We start from the raw sequence: 22559 nt of genomic DNA, 5'->3' as shown, positions 1-22559 counted from the left end.
GATTTATTATTTTGAAAAAATATAGCTTTTTTTTTGGTTGTCTATAGATAAATCATAATATCCCCTCATAGAACAGGCTATGAGAATAAATGGTTTGGAAATTAGGGGACCCATATTGACAAAACTATACTAGTTATACATAGGGAAATAAATCTGGTATGAAAAGGCCTATAACTAGTAACATAATACAATAACAGTCTAAAAACCCACTATGTACGTAACTGTCAACGACTACACAAATATATATTTCTTTATAGGATTTATTATTTTGAAAAAATATAGCTTTTTTTTTGGTTGTCTATAGATAAATCATAATATCCCCTCATAGAACAGGCTATGAGAATAAATGGTTTGGAAAGTAGGGGACCCCTATTGACAAAACTATACTAGTTATACATAGGGAAAGAAATCTGGTATGAAAAGGCCTATAACTAGTAACACAATACAATACCAGTCTAAAAACCTACTATGTACATAACTGTCAACGACTCCACAAATATATATTTCTTTATAGGATTTATTATTTTGAAAAAATAAAGCATTTTTTTTGGTTGTCTATAGATAAATCATAATATCCCCTCATAGAACAGGCTATGAGAATAAATGGTTTGGAAAGTAGGGGACCCCTATTGACAAAACTATACTAGTTATACATAGGGAAAGAAATCTGGTATGAAAAGGCCTATAACTAGTAACACAATACAATAACAGTCTAAAAACCCACTATGTACATAACTGTCAACGACTACACAAATATATATTTCTTTATAGGATTTATTATTTTGAAAAAATATAGCTTTTTTTTGGTTGTCTATAGATAAATCATAATATCCCCTCATAGAACAGGCTATGAGAATAAATGGTTTGGAAAGTAGGGGACCCCTATTGACAAAACTATACTAGTTATACATAGGGAAAGAAATCTGGTATGAAAAGGCCTATAACTAGTAACACAATACAATAACAGTCTAAAAACCCACTATGTACATAACTGTCAATGACTACACAAATATATATTTCTTTATAGGATTTATTATTTTGAAAAAATATAGCTTTTGTTTTGGTTGTCTATAGATAAATCCTAATATCCCCTCATAGAACAGGCTATGAGAAAAAATGGTTTGGAAAGTAGGGGACCCCTATTGACAAAACTATACTAGTTATACATAGGGAAAGAAATCTGGTATAAAAAGGCCTATAACTAGTAACACAATACAATAACAGTCTAAAAACCCACTATGTACATAACTGTCAACGACTACACAAATATATATTTCTTTATAGGATTTATTATTTTGAAAAAAGATAGCTTTTTTTTTGGTTGTCTATAGATAAATCATAATATCCCCTCATAGAACCGGCTATGAGAATAAATGGTTTGGAAAGTAGGGGACCCCTAGTGACAAAACTATACTAGTTATACATAGGGAAAGAAATCTGGTATGAAAAGGCCTATAACTAGTAACACACTACAATAACAGTCTAAAAACCCACTATGTACATAACTGTCAACGACTACACAAATATATATTTTTTTGTAGGATTTATTATTTTGAAAAAATATAGCTTTTTTTTTTTTGGTTGTCTATAGATAAATCATAATATCCCCTCATAGAACAGGCTATGAGAATAAATGGTTTGTTAAGTAGGGGACCCCTATTGACAAAACTATACTAGTTATACATAGGGAAATAAATCTGGTATGAAAAGGCCTATAACTAGTAACACAATACAATAACAGTCTAAAAACCCACTATGTACGTAACTGTCAACGACTACACAAATATATATTTCTTTATGGGATTTATTATTTTGAAAAAATATAGCTTTTTTTTTGGTTGTCTATAGATAAATCATAATATCCCCTCATAGAACAGGCTATGAGAATAAATGGTTTGGAAAGTAAGGGACCCCTATTGACAAAACTATACTAGTTATACATAGGGAAATAAATCTGGTATGAAAAGGCCTATAACTAGTAACACAATACAATAACAGTCTAAAAACCCACTATGTACATAACTGTCAACGACTACACAAATATATATTTCTTTATAGCATTTATTATTTTGAAAAAAGATAGCTTTTTTTGGGTTGTTTATAGATAAATCATAATATCCCCTCATAGAACAGGCTATGAGAATAAATGGTTTGGAAAGTAGGGGACCCCTATTGACAAAACTATACTAGTTATACATAGGGAAAGAAATCTGGTATGAAAAGGCCTATAACTAGTAACACAATACAATAACAGTCTAAAAACCCACTATGTACATAACTGTCAACGACTACACAAATATATATTTCTTTATAGGATTTATTATTTTGAAAAAATATTGCTTTTTTTTTGGTTGTCTATAGATAAATCATAATATCCCCTCATAGAACAGGCTATGAGAATAAATGGTTTGGAAAGTAGGGGACCCCTATTGACAAAACTATACTAGTTATACATAGAGAAAGAAATCTGGTATGAAAAGGCCTATAACTAGTAACACAATACAATAACAGTCTAAAAACCCACTATGTACATAACTGTCAACGACTACACAAACATATATTTCTTTATAGGATTTATTATTTTGAAAAAATATAGCTTTGTTTTTTTTGGTTGTCTATAGATAAATCATAATATCCCCTCATAGAACAGGCTATGAGAATAAATGGTTTGGAAAGTAGGGGACGCCTATTGACAAAACTATACTAGTTATACATAGGGAAAGAAATCTGGTATGAAAAGGCCTATAACTAGTAACACAATACAATAACAGTCTAAAAACCCACTATGTACATAACTGTCAACGACTACACAAATATATATTTCTTTATAGTATTTATTATTTTGAAAAAATATAGCTTTTTTTTTGGTTGTCTATAGATAAATCATAATATCCCCTCATAGAACAGGCTATGAGAATAAATGGTTTGGAAAGTAGGGGACCCCTATTGACAAAACTATACTAGTTATACATAGAGAAAGAAATCTGGTATGAAAAGGCCTATAACTAGTAACACAATACAATAACAGTCTAAAAACCCACTATGTACATAACTGTCAACGACTACACAAACATATATTTCTTTATAGGATTTATTATTTTGAAAAAATATAGCTTTGTTTTTTTTGGTTGTCTATAGATAAATCATAATATCCCCTCATAGAACAGGCTATGAGAATAAATGGTTTGGAAAGTAGGGGACCCCTATTGACAAAACTATACTAGTTATACATAGGGAAAGAAATCTGGTATGAAAAGGCCTATAACTAGTAACACAATACAATAACAGTCTAAAAACCCACTATGTACATAACTGTCAATGACTACACAAATATATATTTCTTTATAGGATTTATTATTTTGAAAAAATATAGCTTTTGTTTTGGTTGTCTATAGATAAATCATAATATCCCCTCATAGAACAGGCTATGAGAATAAATGGTTTGGAAAGTAGGGGACCCCTAGTGACAAAACTATACTAGTTATACATAGGGAAAGAAATCTGGTATGAAAAGGCCTATAACTAGTAACACACTACAATAACAGTCTAAAAACCCACTATGTACATAACTGTCAACGACTACACAAATATATATTTCTTTGTAGGATTTATTATTTTGAAAAAATATAGCTTTTTTTTTTTTTGGTTGTCTATAGATAAATCATAATATCCCCTCATAGAACAGGCTATGAGAAGAAATGGTTTGGAAAGTAGGGGACCCCTATTGACAAAACTATACTAGTTATACATAGGGAAATAAATCTGGTATGAAAAGGCCTATAACTAGTAACACAATACAATAACAGTCTAAAAACCCACTATGTACATAACTGTCAACGACTACACAAATATATATTTCTTTATAGCATTTATTATTTTGAAAAAAGATAGCTTTTTTTTGGGTTGTTTATAGATAAATCATAATATCCCCTCATAGAACAGGCTATGAGAATAAATGGTTTGGAAAGTAGGGGACCCCTATTGACAAAACTATACTAGTTATACATAGGGAAAGAAATCTGGTATGAAAAGGCCTATAACTAGTAACACAATACAATAACAGTCTAAAAACCCACTATGTACATAACTGTCAACGACTACACAAATATATATTTCTTTATAGGATTTATTATTTTGAAAAAATATAGCTTTTTTTTTGGTTGTCTATAGATAAATCATAATATCCCCTCATAGAACAGGCTATGAGAATAAATGGTTTGGAAAGTAGGGGACCCCTATTGACAAAACTATACTAGTTATACATAGGGAAAGAAATCTCGTATGAAAAGGCCTATAACTAGTAACACAATACAATAACAGTCTAAAAACCCACTATGTACATAACTGTCAACGACTACACAAATATATATTTCTTTATAGGATTTATTATTTTGAAAAAATATAGCTTTTTTTTTGGTTGTCTATAGATAAATCATAATATCCCCTCATAGAACAGGCTATGAGAATAAATGGTTTGGAAAGTAAGGGACCCCTATTGACAAAACTATACTAGTTATACATAGGGAAAGAAATCTGGTATGAAAAGGCCTATAACTAGTAACACAATACAATAACAGTCTAAAAACCCACTATGTACATAACTGTCAACGACTACACAAATATATATTTCTTTATAGGATTTATTATTTTGAAAAAATATAGCTTTGTTTTTTTTGGTTGTCTATAGATAAATCATAATATCCCCTCATAGAACAGGCTATGAGAATAAATGGTTTGGAAAGTAGGGGACCCCTATTGACAAAACTATACTAGTTATACATAGGGAAAGAAATCTGGTATGAAAAGGCCTATAACTAGTAACACAATACAATAACAGTCTAAAAACCCACTATGTACATAACTGTCAACGACTACACAAATATATATTTCTTTATAGGATTTATTATTTTGAAAAAATATAGCTTTTTTTTGGTTGTCTATAGATAAATCATAATATCCCCTCATAGAACAGGCTATGAGAATAAATGATTTGGAAAGTAGGGGACCCCTATTGACAAAACTATACTAGTTATACATAGGGAAAGAAATCTGGTATGAAAAGGCCTATAACTAGTAATACAATACAATAACAGTCTAAAAACCCACTATGTACATAACTGTCAACGACTACACAAATATATATTTCTTTATAGGATTTATTATTTTGAAAAAATATAGCTTTTTTTTGGTTGTCTATAGATAAATCATAATATCCCCTCATAGAACAGGCTATGAGAATACATGGTTTGGAAAGTAGGGGACCCCTATTGAGAAAACTATACTAGTTATACATAGGGAAAGAAATCTGGTATGAAAAGGCCTATAACTAGTAACACAATACAATAACAGTCTAAAAACCCACTATGTACATAACTGTCAACGACTACACAAATATATATTTCTTTATAGGATTTATTATTTTGAAAAAAGATAGCTTTTTTTTTGGTTGTCTATAGATATATCATAATATCCCCTCATAGTACAGGCTATGAGAATAAATGGTTTGGAAATTAGGGGACCCCTATTGACAAAACTATACTAGTTATACATAGGGAAAGAAATCTGGTATGAAAAGGCCTATAACTAGTAACACAATACAATAACAGTCTAAAAACCCACTATGTACATAACTGTCAACGACTACACACATATATATTTCTTTATAGGATTTATTATTTTGAAAAAATATAGCTTTTTTTTGGTTGTCTATAGATAAATCATAATATCCCCTCATAGGACACGCTATGAGAATAAATGGTTTGGAAAGTAGGGGACCCCTATTGACAAAACTATACTAGTTATACATAGGGAAAGAAATCTGGTATGAAAAGGCCTATAACTAGTAACACAATACCATAACAGTCTAAAAACCCACTATGTACATAACTGTCAACGACTACACAAATATATATTTCTTTATAGGATTTATTATTTTGAAAAAATATAGCTTTTTTTTTGGTTGTCTATAGATAAATCATAATATCCCCTCATGGAACAGGCTATGAGAATAAATGGTTTGGAAAGTAGGGGACCCCTAGTGACAAAACTATACTAGTTATACATAGGGAAAGAAATCTGGTATGAAAAGGCCTATAACTAGTAACACAATACAATAACAGTCTAAAAACCCACTATGTACATAACTGTCAACGACTACACAAATATATATTTCTTTATAGGATTTATTATTTTGAAAAAATATAGCTTTTTTTTGGTTGTCTATAGATAAATCATAATATACCCTCATAGAACAGGCTATGAGAATAAATGGTTTGGAAAGTAGGGGACCCCTATTGACAAAACTATACTAGTTATACATAGGGAAAGAAATCTGGTATGAAAAGGCCTATAACTAGTAACACAATACAATAACAGTCTAAAAACCCACTATGTACATAACTGTCAACGACTACACAAATATATATTTCTTTATAGGATTTATTATTTTGAAAAAATATAGCTTTTTTTTGGTTGTCTATAGATAAATCATAATATCCCCTCATAGAACAGGCTATGAGAATAAATGGTTTGGAAAGTAGGGGACCCCTATTGACAAAACTATACTAGTTATACATAGGGAAAGAAATCTGGTATGAAAAGGCCTATAACTAGTAACACAATACAATACCAGTCTAAAAACCTACTATGTACATAACTGTCAACGACTACACAAATATATATTTCTTTATAGGATTTATTATTTTGAAAAAATAAAGCATTTTTTTTGGTTGTCTATAGATAAATCATAATATCCCCTCATAGAACAGGCTATGAGAATAAATGGTTTGGAAAGTAGGGGACCCCTATTGACAAAACTATACTAGTTATACATAGGGAAAGAAATCTGGTATGAAAAGGCCTATAACTAGTAACACAATACAATAACAGTCTAAAAACCCACTATGTACATAACTGTCAACGACTACACAAATATATATTTCTTTATAGGATTTATTATTTTGAAAAAATATAGCTTTTTTTTGGTTGTCTACAGATAAATCATAATATCCCCTCATAGAACAGGCTATGAGAATAAATGGTTTGGAAAGTAGGGGACCCCTATTGACAAAACTATACTAGTTATACATAGGGAAAGAAATCTGGTATGAAAAGGCCTATAACTAGTAACACAATACAATAACAGTCTAAAAACCCACTATGTACATAACTGTCAATGACTACACAAATATATATTTCTTTATAGGATTTATTATTTTGAAAAAATATAGCTTTTGTTTTGGTTGTCTATAGATAAATCCTAATATCCCCTCATAGAACAGGCTATGAGAAAAAATGGTTTGGAAAGTAGGGGACCCCTATTGACAAAACTATACTAGTTATACATAGGGAAAGAAATCTGGTATGAAAAGGCCTATAACTAGTAACACAATACAATAACAGTCTAAAAACCCACTATGTACATAACTGTCAACGACTACACAAATATATATTTCTTTATAGGATTTATTATTTTGAAAAAATATAGCTTTTTTTTTGGTTGTCTATAGATAAATCATAATATCCCCTCATAGAACAGGCTATGAGAATAAATGGTTTGGAAAGTAGGGGACCCCTAGTGACAAAACTATACTAGTTATACATAGGGAAAGAAATCTGGTATGAAAAGGCCTATAACTAGTAACACACTACAATAACAGTCTAAAAACCCACTATGTACATAACTGTCAACGACTACACAAATATATATTTCTTTGTAGGATTTATTATTTTGAAAAAATATAGCTTTTTTTTTTTTGGTTGTCTATAGATAAATCATAATATCCCCTCATAGAACAGGCTATGAGAATAAATGGTTTGGAAAGTAGGGGACCCCTATTGACAAAACTATACTAGTTATACATAGGGAAATAAATCTGGTATGAAAAGGCCTATAACTAGTAACACAATACAATAACAGTCTAAAAACCCACTATGTACATAACTGTCAACGACTACACAAATATATATTTCTTTATAGGATTTATTATTTTGAAAAAATATAGCTTTTTTTTGGTTGTCTATAGATAAATCATAATATCCCCTCATAGAACAGGCTATGAGAATAAATGGTTTGGAAAGTAGGGGACCCCTATTGACAAAACTATACTAGTTATACATAGGGAAAGAAATCTGGTATGAAAAGGCCTATAACTAGTAACACAATACAATAACAGTCTAAAAACCCACTATGTACATAACTGTCAATGACTACACAAATATATATTTCTTTATAGGATTTATTATTTTGAAAAAATATAGCTTTTGTTTTGGTTGTCTATAGATAAATCATAATATCCCCTCATAGAACAGGCTATGAGAATAAATGGTTTGGAAAGTAGGGGACCCCTAGTGACAAAACTATACTAGTTATACATAGGGAAAGAAATCTGGTATGAAAAGGCCTATAACTAGTAACACACTACAATAACAGTCTAAAAACCCACTATGTACATAACTGTCAACGACTACACAAATATATATTTCTTTGTAGGATTTATTATTTTGAAAAAATATAGCTTTTTTTTTTTTTGGTTGTCTATAGATAAATCATAATATCCCCTCATAGAACAGGCTATGAGAATAAATGGTTTGGAAAGTAGGGGACCCCTATTGACAAAACTATACTAGTTATACATAGGGAAATAAATCTGGTATGAAAAGGCCTATAACTAGTAACACAATACAATAACAGTCTAAAAACCCACTATGTACGTAACTGTCAACGACTACACAAATATATATTTCTTTATGGGATTTATTATTTTGAAAAAATATAGCTTTTTTTTTGGTTGTCTATAGATAAATCATAATATCCCCTCATAGAACAGGCTATGAGAATAAATGGTTTGGAAAGTAAGGGACCCCTATTGACAAAACTATACTAGTTATACATAGGGAAATAAATCTGGTATGAAAAGGCCTATAACTAGTAACACAATACAATAACAGTCTAAAAACCCACTATGTACATAACTGTCAACGACTACACAAATATATATTTCTTTATAGCATTTATTATTTTGAAAAAAGATAGCTTTTTTTGGGTTGTTTATAGATAAATCATAATATCCCCTCATAGAACAGGCTATGAGAATAAATGGTTTGGAAAGTAGGGGACCCCTATTGACAAAACTATACTAGTTATACATAGGGAAAGAAATCTGGTATGAAAAGGCCTATAACTAGTAACACAATACAATAACAGTCTAAAAACCCACTATGTACATAACTGTCAACGACTACACAAATATATATTTCTTTATAGGATTTATTATTTTGAAAAAATATAGCTTTTTTTTTGGTTGTCTATAGATAAATCATAATATCCCCTCATAGAACAGGCTATGAGAATAAATGGTTTGGAAAGTAGGGGACCCCTATTGACAAAACTATACTAGTTATACATAGAGAAAGAAATCTGGTATGAAAAGGCCTATAACTAGTAACACAATACAATAACAGTCTAAAAACCCACTATGTACATAACTGTCAACGACTACACAAATATATATTTCTTTATAGGATTTATTATTTTGAAAAAATATAGCTTTGTTTTTTTTGGTTGTCTATAGATAAATCATAATATCCCCTCATAGAACAGGCTATGAGAATAAATGGTTTGGAAAGTAGGGGACGCCTATTGACAAAACTATACTAGTTATACATAGGGAAAGAAATCTGGTATGAAAAGGCCTATAACTAGTAACACAATACAATAACAGTCTAAAAACCCACTATGTACATAACTGTCAACGACTACACAAATATATATTTCTTTATAGGATTTATTATTTTGAAAAAATATAGCTTTTTTTTGGTTGTCTATAGATAAATCATAATATCCCCTCATAGAACAGGCTATGAGAATAAATGGTTTGGAAAGTAGGGGACCCCTATTGACAAAACTATACTAGTTATACATAGGGAAAGAAATCTGGTATGAAAAGGCCTATAACTAGTAACACAATACAATAACAGTCTAAAAACCCACTATGTACATAACTGTCAATGACTACACAAATATATATTTCTTTATAGGATTTATTATTTTGAAAAAATATAGCTTTTGTTTTGGTTGTCTATAGATAAATCATAATATCCCCTCATAGAACAGGCTATGAGAATAAATGGTTTGGAAAGTAGGGGACCCCTATTGACAAAACTATACTAGTTATACATAGAGAAAGAAATCTGGTATGAAAAGGCCTATAACTAGTAACACAATACAATAACAGTCTAAAAACCCACTATGTACATAACTGTCAACGACTACACAAATATATATTTCTTTATAGGATTTATTATTTTGAAAAAATATAGCTTTGTTTTTTTTGGTTGTCTATAGATAAATCATAATATCCCCTCATAGAACAGGCTATGAGAATAAATGGTTTGGAAAGTAGGGGACGCCTATTGACAAAACTATACTAGTTATACATAGGGAAAGAAATCTGGTATGAAAAGGCCTATAACTAGTAACACAATACAATAACAGTCTAAAAACCCACTATGTACATAACTGTCAACGACTACACAAATATATATTTCTTTATAGGATTTATTATTTTGAAAAAATATAGCTTTTTTTTGGTTGTCTATAGATAAATCATAATATCCCCTCATAGAACAGGCTATGAGAATAAATGGTTTGGAAAGTAGGGGACCCCTATTGACAAAACTATACTAGTTATACATAGGGAAAGAAATCTGGTATGAAAAGGCCTATAACTAGTAACACAATACAATAACAGTCTAAAAACCCACTATGTACATAACTGTCAATGACTACACAAATATATATTTCTTTATAGGATTTATTATTTTGAAAAAATATAGCTTTTGTTTTGGTTGTCTATAGATAAATCATAATATCCCCTCATAGAACAGGCTATGAGAATAAATGGTTTGGAAAGTAGGGGACCCCTAGTGACAAAACTATACTAGTTATACATAGGGAAAGAAATCTGGTATGAAAAGGCCTATAACTAGTAACACACTACAATAACAGTCTAAAAACCCACTATGTACATAACTGTCAACGACTACACAAATATATATTTCTTTGTAGGATTTATTATTTTGAAAAAATATAGCTTTTTTTTTTTTGGTTGTCTATAGATAAATCATAATATCCCCTCATAGAACAGGCTATGAGAAGAAATGGTTTGGAAAGTAGGGGACCCCTATTGACAAAACTATACTAGTTATACATAGGGAAATAAATCTGGTATGAAAAGGCCTATAACTAGTAACACAATACAATAACAGTCTAAAAACCCACTATGTACATAACTGTCAACGACTACACAAATATATATTTCTTTATAGCATTTATTATTTTGAAAAAAGATAGCTTTTTTTTGGGTTGTTTATAGATAAATCATAATATCCCCTCATAGAACAGGCTATGAGAATAAATGGTTTGGAAAGTAGGGGACCCCTATTGACAAAACTATACTAGTTATACATAGGGAAAGAAATCTGGTATGAAAAGGCCTATAACTAGTAACACAATACAATAACAGTCTAAAAACCCACTATGTACATAACTGTCAACGACTACACAAATATATATTTCTTTATAGGATTTATTATTTTGAAAAAATATAGCTTTTTTTTTGGTTGTCTATAGATAAATCATAATATCCCCTCATAGAACAGGCTATGAGAATAAATAGTTTGGAAAGTAGGGGACCCCTATTGACAAAACTATACTAGTTATACATAGGGAAAGAAATCTGGTATGAAAAGGCCTATAACTAGTAACACAATACAATAACAGTCTAAAAACCCACTATGTACATAACTGTCAACGACTACACAAATATATATTTCTTTATAGGATTTATTATTTTGAAAAAATATAGCTTTTTTTTTGGTTGTCTATAGATAAATCATAATATCCCCTCATAGAACAGGCTATGAGAATAAATGGTTTGGAAAGTAAGGGACCCCTATTGACAAAACTATACTAGTTATACATAGGGAAAGAAATCTGGTATGAAAAGGCCTATAACTAGTAACACAATACAATAACAGTCTAAAAACCCACTATGTACATAACTGTCAACGACTACACAAATATATATTTCTTTATAGGATTTATTATTTTGAAAAAATATAGCTTTGTTTTTTTTGGTTGTCTATAGATAAATCATAATATCCCCTCATAGAACAGGCTATGAGAATAAATGGTTTGGAAAGTAGGGGACCCCTATTGACAAAACTATACTAGTTATACATAGGGAAAGAAATCTGGTATGAAAAGGCCTATAACTAGTAACACAATACAATAACAGTCTAAAAACCCACTATGTACATAACTGTCAACGACTACACAAATATATATTTCTTTATAGGATTTATTATTTTGAAAAAATATAGCTTTTTTTTGGTTGTCTATAGATAAATCATAATATCCCCTCATAGAACAGGCTATGAGAATAAATGGTTTGGAAAGTAGGGGACCCCTATTGACAAAACTATACTAGTTATACATAGGGAAAGAAATCTGGTATGAAAAGGCCTATAACTAGTAATACAATACAATAACAGTCTAAAAACCCACTATGTACATAACTGTCAACGACTACACAAATATATATTTCTTTATAGGATTTATTATTTTGAAAAAATATAGCTTTTTTTTGGTTGTCTATAGATAAATCATAATATCCCCTCATAGAACAGGCTATGAGAATAAATGGTTTGGAAAGTAGGGGACCCCTATTGAGAAAACTATACTAGTTATACATAGGGAAAGAAATCTGGTATGAAAAGGCCTATAACTAGTAACACAATACAATAACAGTCTAAAAACCCACTATGTACATAACTGTCAACGACTACACAAATATATATTTCTTTATAGGATTTATTATTTTGAAAAAATATAGCTTTTTTTTTGGTTGTCTATAGATAAATCATAATATCCCCTCATAGTACAGGCTATGAGAATAAATGGTTTGGAAATTAGGGGACCCCTATTGACAAAACTATACTAGTTATACATAGGGAAAGAAATCTGGTATGAAAAGGCCTATAACTAGTAACACACTACAATAACAGTCTAAAAACCCACTATGTACATAACTGTCAACGACTACACAAATATATATTTCTTTGTAGGATTTATTATTTTGAAAAAATATAGCTTTTTTTTTTTTGGTTGTCTATAGATAAATCATAATATCCCCTCATAGAACAGGCTATGAGAATAAATGGTTTGGAAAGTAGGGGACCCCTATTGACAAAACTATACTAGTTATACATAGGGAAATAAATCTGGTATGAAAAGGCCTATAACTAGTAACACAATACAATAACAGTCTAAAAACCCACTATGTACGTAACTGTCAACGACTACACAAATATATATTTCTTTATGGGATTTATTATTTTGAAAAAATATAGCTTTTTTTTTGGTTGTCTATAGATAAATCATAATATCCCCTCATAGAACAGGCTATGAGAATAAATGGTTTGGAAAGTAGGGGACCCCTATTGACAAAACTATACTAGTTATACATAGGGAAATAAATCTGGTATGAAAAGGCCTATAACTAGTAACACAATACAATAACAGTCTAAAAACCCACTATGTACATAACTGTCAACGACTACACAAATATATATTTCTTTATAGCATTTATTATTTTGAAAAAAGATAGCTTTTTTTTTGGTTGTTTATAGATAAATCATAATATCCCCTCATAGAACAGGCTATGAGAATAAATGGTTTGGAAAGTAGGGGACCCCTATTGACAAAACTATACTAGTTATACATAGGGAAAGAAATCTGGTATGAAAAGGCCTATAACTAGTAACACAATACAATAACAGTCTAAAAACCCACTATGTACATAACTGTCAACGACTACACAAATATATATTTCTTTATAGGATTTATTATTTTGAAAAAATATAGCTTTTTTTTGGTTGTCTATAGATAAATCATAATATCCCCTCATAGAACAGGCTATGAGAATAAATGGTTTGGAAAGTAGGGGACCCCTATTGACAAAACTATACTAGTTATACATAGGGAAAGAAATCTGGTATGAAAAGGCCTATAACTAGTAATACAATACAATAACAGTCTAAAAACCCACTCTGTACATAACTGTCAACGACTACACAAATATATATTTCTTTATAGGATTTATTATTTTGAAAAAATATAGCTTTTTTTTGGTTGTCTATAGATAAATCATAATATCCCCTCATAGAACAGGCTATGAGAATAAATGGTTTGGAAAGTAGGGGACCCCTATTGACAAAACTATACTAGTTATACATAGGGAAAGAAATCTGGTATGAAAAGGCCTATAACTAGTAACACAATACAATAACAGTCTAAAAACCCACTATGTACATAACTGTCAACGACTACACAAATATATATTTCTTTATAGGATTTATTATTTTGAAAAAATATAGCTTTTTTTTGGTTGTCTATAGATAAATCATAATATCCCCTCATGGAACAGGCTATGAGAATAAATGGTTTGGAAAGTAGGGGACCCCTAGTGACAAAACTATACTAGTTATACATAGGGAAAGAAATCTGGTATGAAAAGGCCTATAACTAGTAACACAATACAATAACAGTCTAAAAACCCACTATGTACATAACTGTCAACGACTACACAAATATATATTTCTTTATAGGATGTATTATTTTGAAAAAATATAGCTTTTTTTGGTTGTCTATAGATAAATCATAATATACCCTCATAGAACAGGCTATGAGAATAAATGGTTTAGAAAGTAGGGGACCCCTATTGACAAAACTATACTAGTTATACATAGGGAAAGAAATCTGGTATGAAAAGGCCTATAACTAGTAACACAATACAATAACAGTCTAAAAACCCACTATGTACATAACTGTCAACGACTACACAAATATATATTTCTTTATAGGATTTATTATTTTGAAAAAATATAGCTTTTTTTTGGTTGTCTATAGATAAATCATAATATCCCCTCATAGAACAGGCTATGAGAATAAATGGTTTGGAAAGTAGGGGACCCCTATTGACAAAACTATACTAGTTATACATAGGGAAAGAAATCTGGTATGAAAAGGCCTATAACTAGTAACACAATACAATAACAGTCTAAAAACCCACGATGTACATAACTGTCAACGACTAAAACAAATATATATTTCTTTATAGGATTTATTATTTTGAAAAAATATAGCTTTTTTTGGTTGTCTATAGATAAATCATAATATCCCCTCATAGAACAGGCTATGAGAATAAATGGTTTGGAAAGTAGGGGACCCCTATAGAGAAAACTATACTAGTTATACATAGGGAAAGAAATCTGGTATGAAAAGGCCTATAACTAGTAACACAATACAATAACAGTCTAAAAACCCACTACGTACATAACTGTCAACGACTACACAAATATATATTTCTTTATGGGATTTATTATTTTGAAAAAATATAGCTTTGTTGTTTTTGGTTGTCTATAGATAAATCATAATATCCCCTCATAGAACAGGCTATGAGAATAAATGGTTTGGAAAGTAGGGGACCCCTATTGACAAAACTATACAAGTTATACATAGGGAAAGAAATCTGGTATGAAAAGGCCTATAACTAGTAACACAATACAATAACAGTCTAAAAACCCACTATGTACATAACTGTCAACGACTACACAAATATTTATTTCTTTATAGGATTTATTATTTTGAAAAAATATAGCTTTTTTTTTGGTTATCTATAGATAAATCATAATATCCCCTCATAGAACAGGCTATGAGAATAAATGGTTTGGAAAGTAGGGGACCCCTAGTGACAAAACTATACTAGTTATACATAGGGAAAGAAATCTGGTATGAAAAGGCCTATAACTAGTAACACACTACAATAACAGTCTAAAAACCCACTATGTACATAACTGTCAACGACTACACAAATATATATTTCTTTGTAGGATTTATTATTTTGAAAAAATATAGCCTTTTTTTTTTTGGGTTGTCTATAGATAAATCATAATATCCCCTCATAGAACAGGCTATGAGAATAAATGGTTTGGAAAGTAGGGGACCCCTATTGACAAAACTATACTAGTTATACATAGGGAAATAAATCTGGTATGAAAAGGCCTATAACTAGTAACACAATACAATAACAGTCTAAAAACCCACTATGTACGTAACTGTCAACGACTACACAAATATATATTTCTTTATATTATTTATTATTTTGAAAAAATATAACTTTTTTTTTGGTTGTCTATAGATAAATCATAATATCCCCTCTTAGAACAGGCTATGAGAATAAATGGTTGGGAAAGTAGGGGACCCCTATTGACAAAACTATACTAGTTATACATAGGGAAAGACATCTGGGATGAAAAGGCCTATAACTAGTAACACAATACAATAACAGTCTAAAAACCCACTATGTACATAACTGTCAACGACTACACAAATATATATTTCTTTATAGGATTTATTATTTTGAAAGAATATAGCTGTTTTTTTGGTTGTCTATAGATAAATCATAATATCCCCTCATAGAACAGGCTATGAGAATAAATGGTTTGGAAAGTAGGGGACCCCTATTGACAAAACTATACTAGTTATACATAGGGAAAGAAATCTGGTATGAAAAGGCCTATAACTAGTAACACAATACAATAACAGTCTAAAAACCCACTATGTACATAACTGTCAACGACTACACAAATATATATTTCTTTATAGGATTTATTATTTTGAAAAAATATAGCTTTGTTTTTTTTGGTTGTCTATAGATAAATCATAATATCCCCTCATAGAACAGGCTATGAGAATAAATGGTTTGGAAAGTAGGGGACCCCTATTGACAAAACTATACTAGTTATACATAGGGAAAGAAATCTGGTATGAAAAGGCCTATAACTAGTAACACAATACAATAACAGTCTAAAAACCCACTATGTACATAACTGTCAACGACTACACGAATATATATTTCTTTATAGGATTTATTATTTTGAAAAAATATAGCTTTTTTTTGGTTGTCTATAGATAAATCATAATATCCCCTCATAGAACAGGCTATGAGAATAAATGGTTTGGAAAGTAGGTGACCCCTATTGACAAAACTATACTAGTTATACATAGGGAAAGAAATCTGGTATGAAAAGGCCTATAACTAGTAACACAATACAATAACAGTCTAAAAACCCACTATGTACATAACTGTCAACGACTACACAAATATATATTTCTTTATAGGATTTATTATTTTGATAAAATATAGCTTTGTTTTTTGGTTGTCTATAGATAAATCATAATATCCCCTCATAGAACAGGCTATGAGAATAAATGGTTTGGAAAGTAGGGGACCCCTATTGACAAAACTATACTAGTTATACATAGGGAAAGAAATCTGGTATGAAAAGGCCTATAACTAGTAACACAATATAATAACAGTCTAAAAACCCACTATGTACATAACTGTCAACGACTACACAAATATATATTTCTTTATAGGATTTATTATTTTGAAAAAATATAGCTTTTATTTTGGTTGTCTATAGATAAATCATAATATCCCCTCATAGAACAGGCTATGAGAATAAATGGTTTGGAAAGTAGGGGACCCCTAGTGACAAAACTATACTAGTTATACATAGGGAAAGAAATCTGGTATGAAAAGGCCTATAACTAGTAACACACTACAATAACAGTCTAAAAACCCACTATGTACATAACTGTCAACGACTACACAAATATATATTTCTTTATAGGATTTATTATTTTGAAAAAATATAGCTTTTTTTTTGGTTATCTATAGATAAATCATAATATCCCCTCATAGAACAGGCTATGAGAATAAATGGTTTGGAAAGTAGGGGACCCCTAGTGACAAAACTATACTAGTTATACATAGGGAAAGAAATCTGGTATGAAAAGGCCTATAACTAGTAACACACTACAATAACAGTCTAAAAACCCACTATGTACATAACTGTCAACGACTACACAAATATATATTTCTTTGTAGGATTTATTATTTTGAAAAAATATAGCCTTTTTTTTTTTGGGTTGTCTATAGATAAATCATAATATCCCCTCATAGAACAGGCTATGAGAATAAATGGTTTGGAAAGTAGGGGACCCCTAGTGACAAAACTATACTAGTTATACATAGGGAAAGAAATCTGGTATGAAAAGGCCTATAACTAGTAACACACTACAATAACAGTCTAAAAACCCACTATGTACATAACTGTCAACGACTACACAAATATATATTTCTTTATAGGATTTATTATTTTGAAAAAATATAGCTTTTTTTTGGTTGTCTATAGATAAATCATAATATCCCCTCATAGAACAGGCTATGAGAATAAATGGTTTGGAAAGTAGGGGACCCCTATAGAGAAAACTATACTAGTTATACATAGGGAAAGAAATCTGGTATGAAAAGGCCTATAACTAGTAACACAATACAATAACAGTCTAAAAACCCACTATGTACATAACTGTCAACGACTACACAAATATATATTTCTTTATAGGATTTATTATTTTGAAAAAATATAGCTTTGTTGTTTTTGGTTGTCTATAGATAAATCATAATATCCCCTCATAGAACAGGCTATGAGAATAAATGGTTTGGAAAGTAGGGGACCCCTATTGACAAAACTATACAAGTTATACATAGGGAAAGAAATCTGGTATGAAAAGGCCTATAACTAGTAACACAATACAATAACAGTCTAAAAACCCACTATGTACATAACTGTCAACGACTACACAAATATATATTTCTTTATAGGATTTATTATTTTGAAAAAATATAGCTTTTTTTTTGGTTATCTATAGATAAATCATAATATCCCCTCATAGAACAGGCTATGAGAATAAATGGTTTGGAAAGTAGGGGACCCCTAGTGACAAAACTATACTAGTTATACATAGGGAAAGAAATCTGGTATGAAAAGGCCTATAACTAGTAACACACTACAATAACAGTCTAAAAACCCACTATGTACATAACTGTCAACGACTACACAAATATATATTTCTTTGTAGGATTTATTATTTTGAAAAAATATAGCCTTTTTTTTTTTGGGTTGTCTATAGATAAATCATAATATCCCCTCATAGAACAGGCTATGAGAATAAATGGTTTGGAAAGTAGGGGACCCCTATTGACAAAACTATACTAGTTATACATAGGGAAATAAATCTGGTATGAAAAGGCCTATAACTAGTAACACAATACAATAACAGTCTAAAAACCCACTATGTACATAACTGTCAACGACTACACAAATATATATTTCTTTATAGGATTTAATATTTTGAAAAAATATAGCTTTTTTTTGGTTGTCTATAGATAAATCATAATATCCCCTCATAGAACAGGCTATGAGAATAAATGGTTTGGAAAGTAGGGGACCCCTATTGACAAAACTATACTAGTTATACATAGGGAAAGAAATCTGGTATGAAAAGGCCTATAACTAGTAACACAATACAATAACAGTCTAAAAACCCACTATGTACATAACTGTCAACGACTACACAAATATATATTTCTTTATAGGATTTATTATTTTGAAAAAATATAGCTTTGTTTTTTTTGGTTGTCTATAGATAAATCATAATATCCCCTCATAGAACAGGCTATGAGAATAAATGGTTTGGAAAGTAGGGGACCCCTATTGACAAAACTATACTAGTTATACATAGGGAAAGAAATCTGGTATGAAAAGGCCTATAACTAGTAACACAATACAATAACAGTCTAAAAACCCACGATGTACATAACTGTCAACGACTACTCAAATATATATTTCTTTATAGGATTTATTATTTTGAAAAAATATAGCTTTTTTTTGGTTGTCTATAGATAAATCATAATATCCCCTCATAGAACAGGCTATGAGAATAAATGGTTTGGAAAGTAGGGGACCCCTATAGAGAAAACTATACTAGTTATACATAGGGAAAGAAATCTGGTATGAAAAGGCCTATAACTAGTAACACAATACAATAACAGTCTAAAAACCCACTATGTACATAACTGTCAACGACTACACAAATATATATTTCTTTATAGGATTTATTATTTTGAAAAAATATAGCTTTGTTGTTTTTGGTTGTCTATAGATAAATCATAATATCCCCTCATAGAACAGGCTATGAGAATAAATGGTTTGGAAAGTAGGGGACCCCTATTGACAAAACTATACTAGTTATACATAGGGAAAGAAATCTGGTATGAAAAGGCCTATAACTAGTAACACAATACAATAACAGTCTAAAAACCCACTATGTACATAACTGTCAACGACTACACGAATATATATTTCTTTATAGGATTTATTATTTTGAAAAAATATAGCTTTTTTTGGGTTGTCTATAGATAAATCATAATATCCCCTCATAGAACAGGCTATGAGAATATATGGTTTGGAAAGTAGGTGACCCCTATTGACAAAACTATACTAGTTATACATAGGGAAAGAAATCTGGTATGAAAAGGCCTATAACTAGTAACACAATACAATAACAGTCTAAAAACCCACTATGTACATAACTGTCAACGACTACACAAATATATATTTCTTTATAGGATTTATTATTTTGAAAAAATATAGCTTTGTTTTTTGGTTGTCTATAGATAAATCATAATATCCCCTCATAGAACAGGCTATGAGAATAAATGGTTTGGAAAGTAGGGGACCCCTATTGACAAAACTATACTAGTTATACATAGGGAAAGAAATCTGGTATGAAAAGGCCTATAACTAGTAACACACTACAATAACAGTCTAAAAACCCACTATGTACATAACTGTCAACGACTACACAAATATATATTTCTTTGTAGGATTTATTATTTTGAAAAAATATAGCCTTTTTTTTTTTGGGTTGTCTATAGATAAATCATAATATCCCCTCATAGAACAGGCTATGAGAATAAATGGTTTGGAAAGTAGGGGACCCCTATTGACAAAACTATACTAGTTATACATAGGGAAATAAATCTGGTATGAAAAGGCCTATAACTAGTAACACAATACAATAACAGTCTAAAAACCCACTATGTACGTAACTGTCAACGACTACACAAATATATATTTCTTTATATTATTTATTATTTTGAAAAAATATAACTTTTTTTTTGGTTGTCTATAGATAAATCATAATATCCCCTCTTAGAACAGGCTATGAGAATAAATGGTTGGGAAAGTAGGGGACCCCTATTGACAAAACTATACTAGTTATACATAGGGAAAGACATCTGGGATGAAAAGGCCTATAACTAGTAACACAATACAATAACAGTCTAAAAACCCACTATGTACATAACTGTCAACGACTACACAAATATATATTTCTTTATAGGATTTATTATTTTGAAAGAATATAGCTGTTTTTTTGGTTGTCTATAGATAAATCATAATATCCCCTCATAGAACAGGCTATGAGAATAAATGGTTTGGAAAGTAGGGGACCCCTATTGACAAAACTATACTAGTTATACATAGGGAAAGAAATCTGGTATGAAAAGGCCTATAACTAGTAACACAATACAATAACAGTCTAAAAACCCACTATGTACATAACTGTCAACGACTACACAAATATATATTTCTTTATAGGATTTATTATTTTGAAAAAATATAGCTTTGTTTTTTTTGGTTGTCTATAGATAAATCATAATATCCCCTCATAGAACAGGCTATGAGAATAAATGGTTTGGAAAGTAGGGGACCCCTATTGACAAAACTATACTAGTTATACATAGGGAAAGAAATCTGGTATGAAAAGGCCTATAACTAGTAACACAATACAATAACAGTCTAAAAACCCACTATGTACATAACTGTCAACGACTACACGAATATATATTTCTTTATAGGATTTATTATTTTGAAAAAATATAGCTTTTTTTTGGTTGTCTATAGATAAATCATAATATCCCCTCATAGAACAGGCTATGAGAATAAATGGTTTGGAAAGTAGGTGACCCCTATTGACAAAACTATACTAGTTATACATAGGGAAAGAAATCTGGTATGAAAAGGCCTATAACTAGTAACACAATACAATAACAGTCTAAAAACCCACTATGTACATAACTGTCAACGACTACACAAATATATATTTCTTTATAGGATTTATTATTTTGATAAAATATAGCTTTGTTTTTTGGTTGTCTATAGATAAATCATAATATCCCCTCATAGAACAGGCTATGAGAATAAATGGTTTGGAAAGTAGGGGACCCCTATTGACAAAACTATACTAGTTATACATAGGGAAAGAAATCTGGTATGAAAAGGCCTATAACTAGTAACACAATATAATAACAGTCTAAAAACCCACTATGTACATAACTGTCAACGACTACACAAATATATATTTCTTTATAGGATTTATTATTTTGAAAAAATATAGCTTTTATTTTGGTTGTCTATAGATAAATCATAATATCCCCTCATAGAACAGGCTATGAGAATAAATGGTTTGGAAAGTAGGGGACCCCTAGTGACAAAACTATACTAGTTATACATAGGGAAAGAAA

This window comes from Lissotriton helveticus, chromosome 3_2 (assembly GCF_964261635.1).
Source record: "Lissotriton helveticus chromosome 3_2, aLisHel1.1, whole genome shotgun sequence".
In the NCBI taxonomy this organism is placed as follows: domain Eukaryota; kingdom Metazoa; phylum Chordata; class Amphibia; order Caudata; family Salamandridae; genus Lissotriton; species Lissotriton helveticus.
The sequence above is the reverse complement of the archived record's forward strand: the minus strand, read 5'-3'. Positions refer to the sequence as shown.